The sequence below is a fragment of the Cololabis saira genome, chromosome 20, assembly GCF_033807715.1.
Source record: "Cololabis saira isolate AMF1-May2022 chromosome 20, fColSai1.1, whole genome shotgun sequence".
Taxonomy (NCBI): Eukaryota; Metazoa; Chordata; class Actinopteri; order Beloniformes; family Belonidae; genus Cololabis; species Cololabis saira.
The window spans coordinates 7,611,813-7,630,692 of NC_084606.1; the positions used below are offsets into that span (position 1 = coordinate 7,611,813).

Sequence of the window (18,880 nt, forward strand, 5' to 3'; positions counted from 1 at the left end):
TAAATTTAAAGTGGCATACTTTTATTTTCATATGTTTACGTTTTGAATGTGATTTGAATAACGGTGGTCCACCTTGATTTAATTGTGTTTTGGAGGTATTTTCTTACCTGTAAAAGAAAGGGAAAAAGAGTTAACTCAGGAAGAAAAATAGGAATCCTAAAATAGGTGCAACCTAGGAAAAAGAGACTGGTCTAAATAACTCAAATTAGTCCGACTAAAGTAACCTAGGAGAAAAGAGACTGGTCTAATTAAATTAGATTAGCTTTACCAAAATAAACTAGGTGAACTAAAGAACAAAAAGAAAGAGAGATATACTTTTTTCATTTATACTTACCTTAATATTAAGAACCTGCAGGTTATTTGTGGTTCATGTGCTGTGTTTTATATGTGTGTTTGTCGTTCACTAAATTGCCGGCTTTTCTACTTTAAAGGGGACATATTATGGCTTTTAATGTATATTTTAAACAGGCCTTGAATGTCTTAAAAACAATCTAAAGCTTGTTTTTTCTACATAAATCAGAAATCCAGCCTGTGGGCCCTGTCACTAGTTTTACCGCTTCTAACCCCTTTTTCTGTGCTCCATTCTAAGGGAAGGGGGGGGTATGATAATGAGGCTCTGTGCTGATTGGCTCTCTGAATGACGTGTAGCAGGGGAGGAGAATAAACCTCGCTCCGCCAGAGCAGCCCGAGCCTGTAAATGAATCACAACACTGAATTTTCACAAATGGCAACTTTATTGTTAAAAAAATAAAATATGAGTTGTATATAAATAACATTTATGCACTATTTCAGCCGGATCTGCCCGGCGGATGCTGAACGCTGGCCTCGGAGCCACGACGGACGCCCGGCATGGCTCCGGGGCGCATCGCCCGTTACCGGGGATCAAACCGACAGATTTCGCTGAAAATCTCGGAGGGTGAAGCTGATCCAGCCTGGGATGTACCCCAGAAATCCCTGCTCCCAAAGCGGCTGGGAACCTGGACAATTTAGTCGGAAACCCCGCTTTGGGACCAGGAAGTAGGCTGGAGCAGCGCGCATCACCGCAGCTTTAACCAGGGAATCTGACCGGTTCCGACCGGCCGGGACCGCAGGAACCCGCCTGGACTGGAAGCAGGGACTCCCGGGGACCGACCAGCGGAATTTCAGCCGGATCTGCCCGGCGGATGCTGTGCGACGGGCGTCGCAACCCCACGGCGGGCGCACAGATCGCTCCGGAGCGCATCCTGTGCGCATCGCCCGTTACCGGGGATCAAACCGACAGATTTTGCTGAAAATCTCGGAGGGTGAAGCTGGTCCGACCTGGGACAGACCCCTAAGGACCCAGCTCCCAAACCACCCGGGAACCTGGATGATTAAACCCGGATCCGCTCCGCCGCGGCGCCGCGTCCGACCACTGCCAGTCCGAACCACTAGGGTCTGGGCAGATCTAACATTTAGTGGCAAACTATTCCACAGCTTAGGGCCGGCCACCGCAAAAGCTCGGTCACCTGTAGTTTTGAGCCTAGATTTCGGGACGTCTAAAAGCAACTGATTTGACGACCTCAGAGCTCTGGCTGGTGTGTGAGAGTGGAGAAGTTCATTAAGGTATTGGGGAGCCAAGCCATTCAGTGATTTAAAAACAAGCAGCAGAATCTTAAAATCAATTCTGTAATGAACAGGAAGCCAGTGCAGGGAGGCCAGAACCGGGGTAATGTGGTCACGCTTTCTACTTCCAGTCAACAGTCGTGCAGCAGCATTCTGCACCAGCTGCAGGCGTCGCACAGAACGCTGGTCTAAGCCCACGTACAAGGAGTTGCAATAGTCTAGCCGTGATGAAATAAAAGCGTGAATGACCCTCTCCAAGTCTTTAGGAGATAGGTAGGGCTTTACTTTGGCCACGAGCCTTAGCTGAAAAAAAGCACCTTTAACTACAGACCCAATCTGTCTATCGAATTTAAAATCACTATCAAAAATGACACCAAGGCTTTTAATAAAAGAATTCATTTTGGAACCAAGGGGGCCCAGAGCATCAACAGAGTCGTTAAAAACAGCCGGATGCCCAAACAAAATAACCTCAGTTTTATTTTCATTTAGATTCAAGGAATTTTGTGCCATCCAAACCTTAATGTCTTTAAGGCATGTGGGCGTGGTTTCAGCAGCGGAGGCTGAACCTATGGAAATCTGCTCCCGTCGTGACGTCACGATTCTAAACGGCTCAAAAAAAACCACGTGAAACTGGGGGACTCTGTCCGGCGGGGGTCAGACACCTTGCAGAAATTCATGGTATTTTGTCTCCCCTGTGCTGGCAGGGTGAGGGGAGACCACTTTATATATGTTAAAACAAGAAAATACGTGTTTTTCATAATAGGTCCCCTTTAAGCAATGGTCTCTGGTGTATTTATTTTTGCTCCCCACTCCTTAGAGCCTAGAACTGGTCCAGTGGCGCAGTTAGTGGTGTGATACCGGTGCTACAAACATGGCGAGCCAGCCAGGAGTGGCTTAAAGCATCTAAAACTAGAAACCAGAGACCATATAATATTGCTATCAGTGTTTAATAATGGATGTCGTTCAAACGAGTAGTGTAAAAATCCCTAACTCAGTCATAGTTAGCGGTATAACCGATACAGAAACTGATGACGAACTAAGTGACTTCCTGAAACAATATGGTTCCATTCAAAGGGTAATTCCAGTAGATTTCACTGAACCAGAGTTGGGCAAACAGGTTATTGTATGTGTATGGTACAGCTATACAGTCTCTCTTACCTTCATTGCCATACAGACTTAACAGTAAGACTAAGACTGATGTCACCTACCACATCAGAGCTTTAGCCAGTGTTTACACACCTGTAGCTAGCAAAATAGCTACACAGACTTACCTTTCAGAGTTAAAGGACATTGCCAAACAGACTGGCAAAGACTTCGCAGCTGTCCTAGGAGAAGAGCTCTCCCTCATCAGTGAGACTGTCGATCCAGATCACTCAGAGACCCAAGATGAAGATGCAGAGCAGAACTCACCTGATACCCCAGAGCAACATGACTCTGATATCTTGCACAGGTGAGCCCCCTGCCCATTACGGCCCCGCAGCAGCATGTTCAACAACATCATTGGTCTCCACCACCGACACCATCTAAAGAAAAGACAGCCTGCTCTGAAACTTTCTGTCGTCAATCCACCTGACATACAAAAAGTAATCGTTGAGCACATAGTGAGAAATGAAGACTCTGCCCTGCAGATGCACACTTCCTTGAGACTCAGACCCTTCTCTGGGCGTGTCCCACGTCCCAACAATGAAGTGGATTATGAGACATGGCGCTCCAATGTGGAACTTCTTAAAGATGCAACACAGTCTGATCTTTACAAGTCACGAAAGCTTCTTGAAAGTCTCTTATCACCTGCTATTGATATTGTGAAGCACCTGACACCTGAATCTCCTCTTAATGTGTACTTGGAGATCTTGGACTCTGCTTTCGGCACAGTTGAGGACGGAGATGACCTTTTTGCGAAGTATCTCAACACAATGCAGGATAATGGTGAAAGATTCTCGTGTTCGTTTGTCTGGAGAACCAAGAAAGACTAGTGGAAAGAATCACAGGTTAACAACTTTTAATCATGTCAAGCACAAGGTTTTTCCGGCCGGAGATACATTTGTCTCCGGCCGGGGTACACCTCTGTCAGACCACAGTGGGTCGGAGAGAAATGCACACGTTTTCATGAGTCCAGCCTTTTTTATACTCTGAAGGGGGGTGTTCTTTGCAAGTGAATTTCATTGGTGGAGGGAATCAGTTACGGGAAAGAACCCCCGAACTTTGTCACTTCCAGCTCTACATTTCCTTTACTGTCTGTCTCCCATCTGAGGTGTCAAACCAGACCGCAGATCAGACCCCCCAATGCTAAACATCTGTGTCTGCCCATTGTCTTTATCTCAACAAATTGTATGTGTATTGCTAATTAATTTAATTGGAAGAGCCAGCTTCAAGGAAAGTCACCTTAAGGTGTCGCCTTTCCCCCGTCTCCTCTCCTACAATGTGTATTTGTATTTAACTTCTAATCTAATTTAAACCTTTTGCTCTTAATCAGAATGAGATTACTTTGAAGAGAGAGCTTAGACAGTTTTGAGCTTCAATAATTTCATTAAATCCTAACAATGGTGAGAAACCCTCAGCTTATCTACAACGGCTGCAGGTGATGCTGAGCACCACCCTCAGGAGGGGAGGTGTAACTGCAAGCGACCTTGACCGGCATCTTCTCAGGCAGTTCGTCAGAGGCTCCTGGGATAACATCTTGATAGCTGAACTCCAGCTAGAACAAAAGAAGCAGAACCCACCTACCTTTGCTGAACTTCTCCTGTTACTCCGCACAGCAGAAGATAAGCGTTCTTCCAAAGCATCACGCATGAAACAACATTTCAATGTTTCAAAGCCAAGAGTGTCCTCTCATTATCAAGGTATTTATGTGCAGAGTGAAGAAGACTGCAACTCATATCAGCCAGCTCTTGATCACAGGTCTGAAATCCAAGACTTAAAGAAACAAATAGCTGATCTACAGTCCCAGCTCACACGTATCACACAGAGAGACAGTAGAAAAGCTAAATCAGCTGCCAGACCACTAGCTCCCCAAACAGCTAGGACACATTCTCCAGTTACCACTCACACATCTCAAAGGTTGCAGCCCCACAGCCGAGATGCAAACAACAACACAAGCAATAGACCAAGGCCCTGGTATTGCTTTGGATGTGGAGAGGATGGGCACATCAAGTCTCAGTGTGAAAGTGAGCCGAACCCATCCCTTGTGGCTGAGAAGAGGAAGCAGCTAAAAGAAAAGCAGTGAGCATGGGACAGTCAACATGGCACTCCAAATCCTGATCCTTTAAACTAGATCCAGTTCCGGTTGTGGGACAAACGGGGACTGGAACACAGACAAAGTGTCCCAAAAAGAAGCTACACAGAGCCCATGTGTATTCTCACACACAGAGACAGTCAGTGACCCTGCCAAAAGGTCTGATTGGAACCAAGTGCACCGCACAAGTGACTATAGCTGACAAAGGCCCAATCCCAATTCAACTTCACTCGCCCTTCTTTTCTCAACTCGCCCTTCTTTTCTTCCCTAACCCCTAAAAAAGAAGGGGGAGATTTTAGGGCACTTGAAATCTAGGGCACTTGGCCCAGGTGCCTGGGCCATTCTCCTACTCCCCCTCGTTTTCATCCCTACCCTGATCAGGAAGCAGAGAGCCAAAAGCTGTTTTAATTTCAGCTGTAGCGCTGTTAATATGGCACTTTATTAAGTTTTAATATTTTTTCAGGTATAAAGGTAACCTTTAAGATCCGCAACCGGGGCTCAGTTTATCCAAATAACGCCTGTTAAGAAATTTGACCCGATGTTTTCGGAGATGAGAATAGCCGCCGCCACCGGGGAGCAGCAGCAGCTCACAGCCGGGGGGACAGACGTGTCCGCCGGGTCAAGCTGCTCCGTCGTCCCGGGAGAGAAACCTGCAGCTCTGTTGAGAATTACGCAAGCTGAAATAAATCATTTAGGAAGATGTTGGTTTAATAGATGAAATCTAACAGTTGTAGCTACGCCTGTTAAGAAATTTGCTCCGAAATTTTGAGATTTCTGTCTGCCGGCTCTGGAGCTTGGGTCCGCGTTAAATCGACGCAGAGCCTATGGCGTAGGGTACGGCGTACGGCGCGTGTCGCCGCGTACATCGACGCAGAGCTTACGGCGCAGGTTATGTAACCTACGCCGTACGCTCTGCGTTGGTGTAACGCGGAACCATAAATCCCTTCATTCTGGCGTGATCTTCGGCAACTTTATCTGAAAGTGTGTAAATTACCCAGATAACAGCTGGATTACTTTGTGGTTTCTGAAAACTATTATATCAGAAACATCCAAAACAAATCTGACGAGTCACAGGATTATTTCTTTCTATTTCTCTGAGACGAGTCTGCCTGTTTGCCTTCGGTTGGCGAGTCAAATCGACGCAGAGCCTACGGCGTAGGTTACGTAGCCTATGGCGTAGCTTACGTAGCCTACAGCGTAGGTTACGTAGCCTACAGCGTAACCTAACAGCCTTTACTCCGGCGCGATCTTAGCGAACAACGGACAAAAAAGGGATTATGTACATTCACTGAGTGAATATTATGAAAGTAAAATAAAGGTTTGTCACTAGAAATGTAATCAAAACGCATTTTTATGCAGAAACTAACTAAAAATATTGATTTTATTCACAAAAAAAATAAGAAATGTCCGCCATGTTCTTTTTTTGGATTCAGTCCGCAAATGACGACGAAAAGCATTCTGGGAAATTTTCATACCCCCCTAGCTCGCAAAGTCAGCATGTGAAAACCCTCGATTTGAAGGGGTTATCCTCAGCCCCTCGCCCTCGATAAGCCCCCTCCCCCTAGGTGAAAAGAGGAATTGGGACACCACTACCTTCACGGGAACGCGCAAAATTTAGGGGGAGTGAAGAAAACGAGGGCGAGGGGGTCAATTGGGACGCAGCCAAAGACTGCAGTTGCTTGTTGGATTCAGGTTCTCAAGTAACAACGATTCCCAACTCCTTCTACCTGGAGAACTTGTCTCAATTACCTCTCAATTCCTTGAACAACCTGCTAGAAGTGGAAGGAGCCAACGGTCAAAGCGTTCCTTACCTTGGCTGAGGCCACCATCAGATTCCCAGAGAGCTTAGTTGGAGCCGACATCGAGGTACCAACGCTGGTCTTGGTTGTACCTGACATGCGCTCCACCTTGTCATCAGTGCTTATAGGCACAAATACTTTGGATGTTCTCTATGAAAAGTATGCAAAGATCGCACCTCAGAACTATGAATCCCTTCCTTATGGCTACAAAGTTGTCTTAAAGACCCTTGAAATCCGGAAAAAAGTCTGTTGATTCCAGTCTGGGAGAAGTAAGGCTTCATAGTAGAGATCTCGAGACCATTTCAGCTGGACAGACCAAAGTCCTCGAAGGATCAGTGAGCTGCAGAACACCTGATGTTGGAAAGTGGGTGATGGTAGAGTCACCAAAGTCATCGTCTCTGCCTGGTGGCATCCTGGTGACAGATAGACTGGTAAGCCTACCACCAAAGCTACCATGCTGCATACCAGTCACGCTCAAGAACGAGTCACACCATGACATCACCCTGTCTCCAAAGGCCATGATAGCAGAGATGCACGCTGTCAAGAGTGTTCAACCTGTCAAGACCCCTGACTCAGACTCCCCCACAAAACCTGACCAAAAACCAAATCTCGACTTTGACTTCGCTGACTCTCCGGTACCCAACGAGTGGAAAGAGAGGATAACAGAAAAATTGAGTTCCATGCCGGAGATGTTTGCACTGCACGAGCTTGACTTTGGCCGCACTGACAAAATCAAACACCACATAACTATCAGTGACACAACACCATTCAAACATAGGCCGAGACCTATACATCACCCAGAACATAGAGGCTGTGCGTGCCCATCTCCAGCAACTCCTCGATGCAGAAGTCATCCGTGAATCAGTCACCTTTCTCTTCGCCGATCGTAGTCGTCAGGAAAAAGAATGGCGACGTCAGACTCTGTATAGATTACAGAAAATTGAACACACAAACAGTAAAGGATTCATATGCCTTACCTAATCTGGAAGAGTCCTTCTCGGCGTTGACCGGGTCCAGGTGGTTCTCAGTGCTCGATTTCAAATCAGGCTTCTATCAAATAGAGATGGAGGAAGCAGACAAACACAAAACTGCATTCGTCTGCCCTCTAGGATTCTTCGAGTTCAACAGGATGCCTCAGGGGATAACCAACGCCCCTAGCACGTTCCAGAGGCTTATGGAGCGCTGTCTAGGAGGGTTGAACTTAGCCCTAGTTTTCCTGGATGACCTCATCATCTTCTCCTCTACATTGGAGGAGCATGAGGAAAGGTTGATGCGCGTGCTCAACCAATTGAAAGAGTTTGGCTTGAAACTGTCGCCAGGGAAATGCAAGTTCTTCCAAACCTCTGTGAAGTACCTCGGCCACATCGTGTTTGAAAAAGGCATCGAAACCGATCCTGACAAAGTAGCAGCATTAAAAACCTGGCCAAAACCAAACAACTTGAAGGAGCTAAGAACCTTCCTGGGTTTCTGCGGTTACTACCGCCGGTTCGTTAAAGACTACTCAAAGATCGTGAAGCCACTCAACGAGCTCACCGCTGGCTATCCGCCGCTGAGAAAGCACGCTAAAATCACAGTGAACCCTGAGAAGTACTTCAACCCAAAGGACTCCTTTAGTGACAGATGGACGCTTGCTTGCCAAACAGCGTTCGACACCATAATCGGAAAGCTGATGACCGCACCCATCCTCGGGTTTGCTGACCCTAAGCTCTCCTACATTTTACATACGGATGCGAGCACCTCGGGCCTCGGTGCTGCCCTCTACCAGGAGCAACAGGGACAGAAGCACGTCGTTGCTTATGCGAGCCGAGGTCTGTCGAAATGTGAGTCCAGGTATGCTGCGCACAAATTAGAATTTCTTGCCCTTAAGTGGGCAGTATGCAAGTCTGCACAATAAAGTTGTGGTGCTTCATGCACCGATCAATTCTGGCCTATGCACATTTGTAAAGTTTTTTCTGTTGGCGACACTCACAGGCGATGCAGTGAAGTTGCAGTGAAGTTGTCATGATGTCACATGTGTCCCTGATGGTCCAATGGCTAATGGCTATCCTCAAAGGATATCAGAAAAGGCTCTGTGGCGCAATGGTAGCGCGTCTGACTCCAGATCAGAAGGTTATGTGTTCAACTCACATCAGGGTCATAATGAACTTGCAATTTTGTTTTATCCATCCTCACGAGTTCACCAACCAGACAAACTTTAGCTGCAACAGAAAACTTTGATATGTACCTGGAATTATGCAAGTCTGCACAATCACCTGCCTTGAAGACAGGAGGAACAATCTTTAAATAAAAGGAATTGCATTTGTTTATCTGATTCTGCAGATTCACACGTTTTAGAGTGGTTGTTGTGGCCGAGTGGTTAAGGCGATGGACTCGAAATCCATTGGGGATTCCCCGCGCAGGTTCGAATCCTGCCAACAACGATTAATGGGGAAGAAAAGGCTTGTTAAATCTACGATGTCTTAACCTCAGACAAGACTGTGATTTATAACTCATCCATCAGGGGCCTCATTTACAAAGAGTGCAATGCACAAGAACTGTCCGTACATCGCTTTCTACGCTCACGGTCTGATGTTCAGAAAGTAACTTGAATGTGAGAACTTGTGGTGCTTCATGCACCGATCATTTCTGGCGTATGCACGTTTGTAAAGTTTTTTCTGTTGGCGACACTCACTGGCGATGCAGTGAAGTTGTCATGATGTCGCATGGTCTAATGGCTAGGATTTGGTGCTTTCACCACCACGGTCCGGGTTCAATTCCCGGTCAGGGAAGAAATTTCTGTTTTTCTCCTTCAGTTGTGTTTATTTTTTGTGCATCTGTCGGATGGTGGCTGCCTCACCTCTTCTTGATTCTGACAATATATATATATATATATATATATATATAAGCCATATGTATAGAACTTGAATACACCTTACGGTGATACTTGGACACGTCATCAGTGATTGACCCGGGGTCACAGGGTGTTTCTGGTCTTTAACAATTGTACACCCTCACCCGGGCGACCCAGCCGGGGGTGATCAATCCCCGGCTTGTGTCCAAGTAGCGCACCACAGATCCCCCTTACGGATCCACAGCACGGCGAGGCCTTTTCTGCGGCCTCGAGGATGTTCTTGGTGGCTCTCCTCAACTGCAGTCCTCTAACTCCAAGGAGTTTGAGCACTCTCTGGAGTTAATGTCCTGCGAAACTTCTGCACTCATTTTCAACTGGCTCGCAGCGGGCTCTCCAGCCATTGCTCCGGCACTCTGTGGTGAGCTCAGAGTATTTGGCCCTCTTGCGCTCATTGGCCTCACCAATCCAGCCCTCCCAGGGGACAGTCAGTTCCAGCAGGACCACTTGCTTGGTGGACTCCAAAGTTAATACCATACCTGGGCGGAGTGAAGTGGCAGCTATGTTAGCTGGGAACTTGAGTTGTCTTCCCAGATCAACTTGGAGCTGCCAGTAACGAGCGGTAGCGAGGAGTCCTCCTGCAAAGTTTGGCTGGTGTTTTGCATTCTGCCCAGCTCTAACAAATGTGATTGACTGCTTCGGGGCGACCTGGGTCTTGCTGTTCTGTATCGCTGTGCAGATGGAATCCGCCAAGGATTTTAGAACTTGGTCGTGGCGCCAGCAATACCGCCCCTTTCCTAACGCCTTTGGGCAGCAGCTCAGAATGTGCTCCATGGTGCCCCTCCTCTGGCACAACTTGCACTCAGGCGTATCTGCCAGGCCCCAGGTGTGCAGGTTGGCCGGGCTTGGGAGGACGTTGTACACTAATTGAATTAGGAACTTTGTGCGCAGAGGTTCAGCTCTCCAGAGTTCTTCCCAGGTGAGTTCGCGAGGTTCTGCATGCTCCCACCTTGTCCACGCCCCTTGCTTGGACATGCCGGCCATCTTTCTGCAGCGTTCCTCCTCCATCTCAGCACGTATCTCCTCTTGGACCAGTTGGCGCTTCTCCTTTCCACGAGCGTGGTCGTAGTGTGGCTTGGGAAAGCTGCCAAGGCCTGCCCTCCCCATTGCCATGGTTCCAACCAAGGTTTTATATACTTAAATAAGTCAGTCACACCTTGTTCAAACACTGGATGTAATTAAAAATAAATAAATGAACAAAGCTGCAAGTGTAGAACATCTCATATATTTTACATCTATTTTTCTCTGCATCATAGTAACCTACGAACCCCTTGATGGACTGTCTCAGGGACTTTAAAACATGGATGAAGCTTCATGAAAACAAGACGGAAGTTATTTGGTTTGGAAGGTGTGCCCGCTATGATCAGATTGGTTTACAACCTCAGAGGATATGAGAAAAGGCTCTGTGGCGCAATGGTAGCGCGTCTGACTCCAGATCAGAAGGTTATGTGTTCAACTCACATCAGGGTCATAATGAACTTTCAACTTTGTTTTATCCATCCTCACGAGTTCACCAACCAGACAAACTTTAGCTGCAACAGAAAACTTTGATATGTACCTGGAATTATGCAAGTCTGCACAATCACCTGCCTTGAAGACAGGAGGAACAATCTTTAAATAAAAGGAATTGCATTTGTTTATCTGATTCTGCAGATTCACACATTTTAGAGTGGTTGTTGTGGCCGAGTGGTTAAGGCGATGGACTTGAAATCCATTGGGGATTCCCCGCGCAGGTTCAAATCCTGCCAACAACGCTTAATGGGGAAGAAAAGGCTTGTTAAATCTACGATGTCTTAACCTCAGACAAGACTGATTTATAACTCATCCGTCAGGGGCCTCATTTACAAAGAGTGCAATGCACAAGAACTGTCCGTACATCGCTTTCTACGCTCACGGTCTGATGTTCAGAAAGTAACTTGAATGTGAGAACTTGTGGTGCTTCATGCACCGATCATTTCTGGCGTATGCACGTTTGTAAAGTTTTTTCTGTTGGCGACACTCACTGGCGATGCAGTGAAGTTGTCATGATGTCACATGGTCTAATGGCTAGGATTTGGTGCTTTCACCACCACGGTCCGGGTTCAATTCCCGGTCAGGGAAGAAATTTCTGTTTTTCTCCTTCAGTTGTGTTTATTTTTTGTGCATCTGTCGGATGGTGGCTGCCTCACCTCTTCTTGATTCTGACAATATATATATATATATATATATATATATAAGCCATATGTATAGAACTTGAATACACCTTACGGTGATACTTGGACACGTCATCAGTGATTGACCCGGGGTCACAGGGTGTTTCTGGTCTTTAACAATTGTACACCCTCACCCGGGCGACCCAGCCGGGGGTGATCAATCCCCGGCTTGTGTCCAAGTAGCGCACCACAGATCCCCCTTACGGATCCACAGCACGGCGAGGCCTTTTCTGCGGCCTCGAGGATGTTCTTGGTGGCTCTCCTCAACTGCAGTCCTCTAACTCCAAGGAGTTTGAGCACTCTCTGGAGTTAATGTCCTGCGAAACTTCTGCACTCATTTTCAACTGGCTCGCAGCGGGCTCTCCAGCCATTGCTCCGGCACTCTGTGGTGAGCTCAGAGTATTTGGCCCTCTTGCGCTCATTGGCCTCACCAATCCAGCCCTCCCAGGGGACAGTCAGTTCCAGCAGGACCACTTGCTTGGTGGACTCCAAAGTTAATACCATACCTGGGCGGAGTGAAGTGGCAGCTATGTTAGCTGGGAACTTGAGTTGTCTTCCCAGATCAACTTGGAGCTGCCAGTAACGAGCGGTAGCGAGGAGTCCTCCTGCAAAGTTTGGCTGGTGTTTTGCATTCTGCCCAGCTCTAACAAATGTGATTGACTGCTTCGGGGCGACCTGGGTCTTGCTGTTCTGTATCGCTGTGCAGATGGAATCCGCCAAGGATTTTAGAACTTGGTCGTGGCGCCAGCAAAAGCGCCCCTTTCCTAACGCCTTTGGGCAGCAGCTCAGAATGTGCTCCATGGTGCCCCTCCTCTGGCACAACTTGCACTCAGGCGTATCTGCCAGGCCCCAGGTGTGCAGGTTGGCCGGGCTTGGGAGGACGTTGTACACTAATTGAATTAGGAACTTTGTGCGCAGAGGTTCAGCTCTCCAGAGTTCTTCCCAGGTGAGTTCGCGAGGTTCTGCATGCTCCCACCTTGTCCACGCCCCTTGCTTGGACATGCCGGCCATCTTTCTGCAGCGTTCCTCCTCCATCTCAGCACGTATCTCCTCTTGGACCACTTGTTCAAACACTGGATGTAATTAAAAATAAATAAATTAACAAAGCTGCAAGTGTAGAACATCTCATATATTTTACATCTATTTTTCTCTGCATCATAGTAACCTACGAACCCCTTGATGGACTGTCTCAGGGACTTTAAAACATGGATGAAGCTTCATGAAAACAAGACGGAAGTTATTTGGTTGGGAAGGTGTGCCCGCTATGATCAGATTGGTTTACAACCTCAGAGGATATGAGAAAAGGCTCTGTGGCGCAATGGTAGCGCGTCTGACTCCAGATCAGAAGGTTATGTGTTCAACTCAAATCAGGGTCATAATGAACTTTCAACTTTGTTTTATCCATCCTCACGAGTTCACCAACCAGACAAACTTTAGCTGCAACAGAAAACTTTGATATGTACCTGGAATTATGCAAGTCTGCACAATCACCTGCCTTGAAGACAGGAGGAACAATCTTTAAATAAAAGGAATTGCATTTGTTTATCTGATTCTGCAGATTCACACATTTTAGAGTGGTTGTTGTGGCCGAGTGGTTAAGGCGATGGACTTGAAATCCGTTGGGGATTCCCCGCGCAGGTTCAAATCCTGCCAACAACGCTTAATGGGGAAGAAAAGGCTTGTTAAATCTACGATGTCTTAACCTCAGACAAGACTGATTTATAACTCATCCATCAGGGCCCTTGTGAGAAAGTGAGCAACCCCTCCCCTTCTCACCATCACCGGACATTTTTTTAATGTGTGTGGCAGAGTGGAGGATTGGGCGTGGTCTGCGGGGGAGCAGCACACAGGTGTGCCTGGTCCTGCTAATTGGAGCCCACCTGTGTCCAATCAACCTCTCCACCCTGCCTGGGTTTAAAAACAGCAGCTGCATACCCGAAAAAGGGGCTGCTGAATGGAGGAAGCTTGCAGAGAGGCTATGCCCCATTGTGCCATTTTAAAAATTACTGTTTTGCCTTCACCTGTATGTCTTTGTGCTTTTTACAATAAAAAGCCTTATTTTTTGGCATTCTACGCTCTGGAAGGCTTTTTTTACCATCACCAGACAACACCAAAAACGGAAAAAGGTTTGAAAACTTGATTAATGCTCATAAAAGCACCAGCAGGTAGAAGCCGAATTTCAAAGCGTGTGATAAAACGATGAACAAAGTATTTTTCTGTACCGCCAGCCCGTTATTTAACTTGTATTTTCAACTTTCTCGTTAAATAGCCGATTTGCTAATGGAGCTTCTGCCTGTGTGTGACGGTGGGTTATGATGCTGATGTGACTGAATCAGAACAACAATAGTAACGTATTCCTTTTTTTATTTACTGAATAAACTATGCCGATTTCTCGGGAAAAGCCATAAGATGTGAAAAAATATTGCCAAATTTCATTGCCCATCAGTGGAATAGTAATTTATCTGCTATCTGTGGCATTTTCTCTCCTCCGGTAATGGAGCCTGGTTATACAGAGCAGAGCAGACAGATGTGTACTGATGTGTAGAACTGTACAGATGTATTAAGCATGCTTAATTGGGCCAAGTTTAATTTTTCGTCAGTGGAATAGTATTTTTACATCTGTCTGTGTGATAATATATATATATATATATAGCACCTTTCAAACCATACAGTTACAAAGTGCTTCACAACAATAATAAAACATAACTACATAATATACATCCATACACAGTTTCCTCTGCTCTGTCTGTACAGCCTATAGCTTGATATTATCCTGTTTTATATGAAATGTTTGCAGAGGACTAAGACAGTTACTGGAGGGACATCTGCATCAAATATGTCCAGGGCCAGTTCCACTTCTCAACTGTGGAATGGAAAGGGCTTGGAGAGAATAGATCCCTGCCCCCTGCAGAGCCATACAAAGATCTGTGTCCCCTGGAAACAGCTCCCTGTGGACATAGACCTCTTTTCGATTATTGTTCTTATTTACTAGCATCTGAAGCCCGGCTAGCTCAGTCGGTAGAGCATGAGACTCTTAATCTACATGCTCCATTGAACACAATGTTATTCTGAGCGAGCTCTCCTGTGGCAAGATGGCCGCCGTGTGACGACGTCGCTCTCCATTGGCAGCAGCGCAGACGAGTCATCTAGCCTTTATATATGTCTATGGTCTGCTAGCGTAAGTGTAACCTGGACTCTACACTTCAAACAAACTTCATAAATTTGACTTCAGCGCCCAACGTGGGGCTCGAACCCACGACCCTGAGATTAAGAGTCTCATGCTCTACCGACTGAGCTAGCCGGGCTTCAGATGCTAGAAAATAAGAACAATAATCGAAAAGTGTCCGTAATGTGAGGTTTTATCAGTGTTTGAGAGAAACCAGTTTTCCGTCTGGTCTCCTCTGGACACAACCCAGACAGTTCAAGGACAACATGTGAATAAACTTGTGATTTTCTAGTTTTTTGCAATTGTAGATGCTCACAAATTGGCTATTTCGGAGGTGTCCATTTTTTAGGAGTTGGTGCAGTTGAAAGCCAACTACCTGGTGATTATGTGGAGCGCATCTCAATTTCAGCTTGACTACATCAAAATCTGTGTAGACCTGGCGGTTATCAGGTTGCTATGCTCCTCAAGCTAGCCTATAGCTAGCTAGTGCAAAATGTCCCACTATCTATGTCTCTACATACATGTCTAGATGGTTTTGTATAAGATTAAGTGGGGATAGAAACTAAATGATTGAATGAATTGAATCATGATCAATAACCTGCTGCACAGTTTCTGTAGTGTAGTGGTTTTTCGGTTCGTCGCAAATGCAAAAGGTCTCTGGTCTGAATCTAACAGGCTGGACCTCTGGATCAGGACTGACGAGTGAACAGAACATCCACAGTTTTATTTTAGAAGAACTAATCAATGCATTTTTAGCAGGCCAACGGCAACTGGTGTGTGGAGGAGTCATTTTCATCCTATTGACCTTTGTTCACTTGTATCAGTCATGTATGTCCATTGTACCAAATAGCTGGTCTCTCCATCGGGGAATCGAACCCCAGGCACAGATACTGCCCACTATACTAACATTTTCATAATTACGAATTATTTAATCTAACCCTGGAATGTCATCAGACATGTGATGTCATTGATGATGTCACCAGTCTCACCGAGTAAAATCCATCTCAGTGACCAGAACAGCAGTGGCGGTGATTCCTTTCTGCTAGCGTAAGTGTAACCTGGACTCTACACTTCAAACAAACTTCATAAATTTGACTTCAGCGCCCAACATGGGGCTCGAACCCACGACCCTGAGATTAAGAGTCTCATGCTCTACCGACTGAGCTAGCCGGGCTTCAGATGCTAGAAAGTAAGAACAATAATCGAAAAGTGTCCGTAATGTGAGGTTTTATCAGTGTTTGAGAGAAACCAGTTTTCCGTCTGGTCTCCTCTGGACACAACCCAGACAGTTCAAGGACAACATGTGAATAAACTTGTGATTTTTTAGTTTTTTGCAATTGTAGATGCTCACAAATTGGCTATTTTGGAGGTGTCCATTTTTTAGGAGTTGGTGCAGTTGAAAGCCAACTACCTGGTGATGATGTGGAGCGCATCTCAATTTCAGCTTGACTACATCAAAATCTGTGTAGACCTGGCGGTTATCAGGTTGCTATGCTCCTCAAGCTAGCCTATAGCTAGCTAGTGCAAAATGTCCCACTATCTATGTCTCTACATACATGTCTAGATGGTTTTGTATAAGATTAAGGGGGAATAGAAACTAAATGATTGAATGAATTGAATCATGATCAATAACCTGCTGCACAGTTTCTGTAGTGTAGTGGTTTTTCGGTTCGTCGCAAATGCAAAAGGTCTCTGGTCTGAGTCTAACAGGCTGGACCTCTGGATCAGGACTGACGAGTGAACATAACATCCACAGTTTTATCTTAGAAGAACTTCATCAATTAATGCATTTTTAAAAGGCCAACAGCAACTGGTGTGTGGAGGAGTCAATTTCATCCTATTGACCTTTTTTCACTTGTATCAGTCATGTATGTCCATTGTACCAAATAGCTGGTCTCTCCATCGGGGAATCGAACCCCAGGCACAGATACTGCCCACTATACTAACATTTTCATAATTATGAATTATTTAATCTAACCCTGGAATGTCATCAGACATGTGATGCCATTGATGATGTCACCAGTCTCACCGAGTAAAATCCATCTCAGTGACCAGAACAGCAGTGGCGGTGATTCCTTTCTGCTAGCGTAAGTGTTACCTGGACTCTACACTTCAAACAAACTTCATAAATTTGACTTCAGCGCCGAACGTGGGGCTCGAACCCACGACCCTGAGATTAAGAGTCTCATGCTCTACCGACTGAGCTAGCCGGGCTTAAGATGCTAGAAAATAAGAACAATAATCGAAAAGTGTCCGTAAAGTGAGGTTTTATCAGTGTTTGAGAGAAACCAGTTTTCCGTCTGGTCTCCTCTGGACACAACCCAGACAGTTCAAGGACAACATGTGAATAAACTTGTGATTTTCTAGTTTTTTGCAATTGTAGATGCTCACAAATTGGCTATTTCGGAGGTGTCCATTTTTTAGGAGTTGGTGCAGTTGAAAGCCAACTACCTGGTGATTATGTGGAGCGCATCTCAATTTCAGCTTGACTACATCAAAATCTGTGTAGACCTGGCGGTTATCAGGTTGCTATGCTCCTCAAGCTAGCCTATAGCTAGCTAGTGCAAAATGTCCCACTATCTATGTCTCTACATACATGTCTAGATGGTTTTGTATAAGATTAAGTGGGGATATAAACTAAATGATTGAATGAATTGAATCATGATCAATAACCTGCTGCACAGTTTCTGTAGTGTAGTGGTTTTTCGGTTTGTCGCAAATGCAAAAGGTCTCTGGTCTGAGTCTAACAGGCTGGACCTCTGGATCAGGACTGACGAGTGAACATAACATCCACAGTTTTATCTTAGAAGAACTAATTAATGCATTTTTAGCAGGCCAACGGCAACTGGTGTGTGGAGGAGTCATTTTCATCCTATTGACCTTTGTTCACTTGTATCAGTCATGTATGTCCATTGTACCAAATAGCTGGTCTCTCCATCGGGGAATCGAACCCCAGGCACAGATACTGCCCACTATACTAACATTTTCATAATTATGAATTATTTAATCTAACCCTGGAATGTCATCAGACATGTGATGTCATTGATGATGTCACCAGTCTCAGCCAGTAAAATCCATGACAGCAGTGGCGGTGATTCCTTTCTGCTAGCGTAAGTGTAACCTGGACTCTACACTTCAAACAAACTTCATAAATTTGACTTCAGCGCCCAACGTGGGGCTCGAACCCACGACCCTGAGATTAAGAGTCTCATGCTCTACCGACTGAGCTAGCCGGGCTTCAGCTGCTAGAAAATAAGAACAATAATCGAAAAGTGTCCGTAATGTGAGGTTTTATCAGTGTTTGAGAGAAACCAGTTTTCCGTCTGGTCTCCTCTGGACACAACCCAGACAGTTCAAGGACAACATGTGAATAAACTTGTGATTTTCTAGTTTTTTGCAATTGTAGATGCTCACAAATTGGCTATTTCGGAGGTGTCCATTTTTTAGGAGTTGGTGCAGTTGAAAGCCAACTACCTGGTGATGATGTGGAGCGCATCTCAATTTCAGCTTGACTACATCAAAATCTGTGTAGACCTGGCAGTTATCAGGTTGCTATGCTCCTCAAGCTAGCCTATAGCTAGCTAGTGCAAAATGTCCCACTATCTATGTCTCTACATACATGTCTAGATGGTTTTGTATAAGATTAAGGGGGAATAGAAACTAAATGATTGAATGAATTGAATCATGATCAATAACCTGCTGCACAGTTTCTGTAGTGTAGTGGTTTTTCGGTTCGTCGCAAATGCAAAAGGTCTCTGGTCTGAGTCTAACAGGCTGGACCTCTGGATCAGGACTGACGAGTGAACAGAACATCCACAGTTTTATCTTAGAAGAACTTCATCAATTAATGCATTTTTAGCAGTCCAACAGCAACTGGTGTGTTGAGGAGTCAATTTCATCCTATTGACCTTTTTTCACTTGTATCAGTCATGTATGTCCATTGTACCAAATAGCTGGTGTCTCCATCGGGGAATCGAACCCAAGGCACAGATACTGCCCACTATACTAACATTTTCATAA

At 45.6% G+C, this 18,880-nt stretch overlaps 10 non-coding genes across 10 annotated transcripts; 6 read left to right on the forward strand and 4 right to left on the reverse strand.

Annotated features, from left to right (window-relative positions):
- The first annotated feature begins 8,680 nt into the window (after positions 1 to 8,680).
- On the forward strand, positions 8,681 to 8,752 carry trnaw-cca (transfer RNA tryptophan (anticodon CCA)). Its single transcript has one exon. It is a non-coding gene; the product is annotated as a tRNA-Trp (tRNA).
- A 201-nt stretch (positions 8,753 to 8,953) lies between these two features.
- trnas-cga (transfer RNA serine (anticodon CGA)) lies at positions 8,954 to 9,035 on the forward strand. Its single transcript has one exon. It is a non-coding gene; the product is annotated as a tRNA-Ser (tRNA).
- A 1,866-nt stretch (positions 9,036 to 10,901) lies between these two features.
- On the forward strand, positions 10,902 to 10,973 carry trnaw-cca (transfer RNA tryptophan (anticodon CCA)). The gene has a single exon. It is a non-coding gene; the product is annotated as a tRNA-Trp (tRNA).
- Positions 10,974 to 11,174: 201 nt separating this feature from the next.
- trnas-uga (transfer RNA serine (anticodon UGA)) lies at positions 11,175 to 11,256 on the forward strand. The gene has a single exon. It is a non-coding gene; the product is annotated as a tRNA-Ser (tRNA).
- A 1,742-nt stretch (positions 11,257 to 12,998) lies between these two features.
- Positions 12,999 to 13,070, forward strand: trnaw-cca (transfer RNA tryptophan (anticodon CCA)). The gene has a single exon. It is a non-coding gene; the product is annotated as a tRNA-Trp (tRNA).
- Positions 13,071 to 13,271: 201 nt separating this feature from the next.
- On the forward strand, positions 13,272 to 13,353 carry trnas-uga (transfer RNA serine (anticodon UGA)). Its single transcript has one exon. It is a non-coding gene; the product is annotated as a tRNA-Ser (tRNA).
- A 1,573-nt stretch (positions 13,354 to 14,926) lies between these two features.
- trnak-cuu (transfer RNA lysine (anticodon CUU)) lies at positions 14,927 to 14,999 on the reverse strand. Its single transcript has one exon. It is a non-coding gene; the product is annotated as a tRNA-Lys (tRNA).
- A 962-nt stretch (positions 15,000 to 15,961) lies between these two features.
- On the reverse strand, positions 15,962 to 16,034 carry trnak-cuu (transfer RNA lysine (anticodon CUU)). Its single transcript has one exon. It is a non-coding gene; the product is annotated as a tRNA-Lys (tRNA).
- Positions 16,035 to 17,001: 967 nt separating this feature from the next.
- Positions 17,002 to 17,074, reverse strand: trnak-cuu (transfer RNA lysine (anticodon CUU)). The gene has a single exon. It is a non-coding gene; the product is annotated as a tRNA-Lys (tRNA).
- A 950-nt stretch (positions 17,075 to 18,024) lies between these two features.
- Positions 18,025 to 18,097, reverse strand: trnak-cuu (transfer RNA lysine (anticodon CUU)). Its single transcript has one exon. It is a non-coding gene; the product is annotated as a tRNA-Lys (tRNA).
- Between the last annotated feature and the right edge of the window lie 783 nt (positions 18,098 to 18,880).